Source organism: Canis lupus, chromosome 29, assembly GCF_003254725.2.
Source record: "Canis lupus dingo isolate Sandy chromosome 29, ASM325472v2, whole genome shotgun sequence".
NCBI lineage: Eukaryota > Metazoa > Chordata > Mammalia > Carnivora > Canidae > Canis > Canis lupus.
Window position 1 is genome coordinate 36,341,820 of NC_064271.1, and position 1,173 is coordinate 36,342,992.

General features: G+C 36.0%; 1 pseudogene; it reads right to left on the reverse strand.

The window, feature by feature from the left end:
* Positions 1-240: 240 nt before the first annotated feature.
* Positions 241-968, reverse strand: LOC118352745 (protein FAM133B-like; annotated as a pseudogene).
* Between the last annotated feature and the right edge of the window lie 205 nt (positions 969-1,173).

Here is a 1,173-nt window from a genome sequence, read left to right on the forward strand (position 1 = left end):
CTTAACCACTAGCACAACTGCAATGTATTATCTCCCAGAGTTAAGGACTGGAGAAGGAAAAAAGTAGGTGTTCCAGCAGCGGGCAACGATGATGGCCTCTGAGTGGCTACTGAATAGTCCAGGATTAATTCTGAAAACAAGGAGATGCATGCATTTTAGTGATTATGTCATAATTCTCACGACTGAAATGTCCTTAGATATTGCACTTTCTTTATAAGGGAATCCTGATTTTTCTTAATGCTACCATGAGTCAGGACTTGAACTAGAAGCTTTCTTTTTCTTCTTATTGTGTTTCTTATCTTTTTTTTTTTTCCTGTTACTTTTTCTCATTCTTCACTGTGTTTCTTTTTTGCTTGTACCATCTTAATATAATCCGATTCTAATAAGGACTCAGATGATAAAGGTTTATCTTCAGGAAACTTTTTTTTTTTTTTTTTTTGCTGAGTCCTTTCATGTCCTTTTCTTTGTCAGTTGCATCTTTTGACTTCTTTTTCTTTTTTAAACTATCCTTACTGGCTGTCTGATTCAGTTTCCAACATGGAATTTTCAGAAGCTGTACGTGAACAGTTCTTTTTTTCCTTTTTCCTTGTTTTTTTTTTATCTTCATCTTCAGAATCTGAAGAACTATCAGAAGAATGAGAGCTTGATGAAGAAGGATACCTACCAGATTTCTTCTTTTCTCTTTTCTTTCCCTGCCTTTTTTTTTTATAGATGAGCTCTCATTCCCCCTTAATAATTTCTCCCTATTTTTCCAAATCTTTCTTCCTGTTCTTTTTTTTTTTTTCTTTAAATTCAGCCAGTGACTTGGAGCCTTTTTCTTTTCTAGTTGTTCTTTCACTTCTTCCCAGGTAGACCTTGATTAATTCAGATAATCTTGGGTCATTGGCCCTGAACACTGGTTTGTAACCCTTGATCTGGACATAGCTATTGTGTTCATATAGGGCCACCAGATTGTTCTGCTTCCCCATGGTTCAGGACTGAGCACACAGTCAACACCAAGAGAGATCAGGCCAGAGAGTTCTATGGTTTTTTTTAGTTTGGGGGGCTTTGAGGGTCTGTTTCCTTAAAATTTCTTTTTCCTTTTTTTTTTTTTTTCAACCTGTTTTCTTTGGCATTTCATGCCTGTGGCTTTCATTTGGTATCTGCTGAGCTTTGGCTACTGATCATATTTAT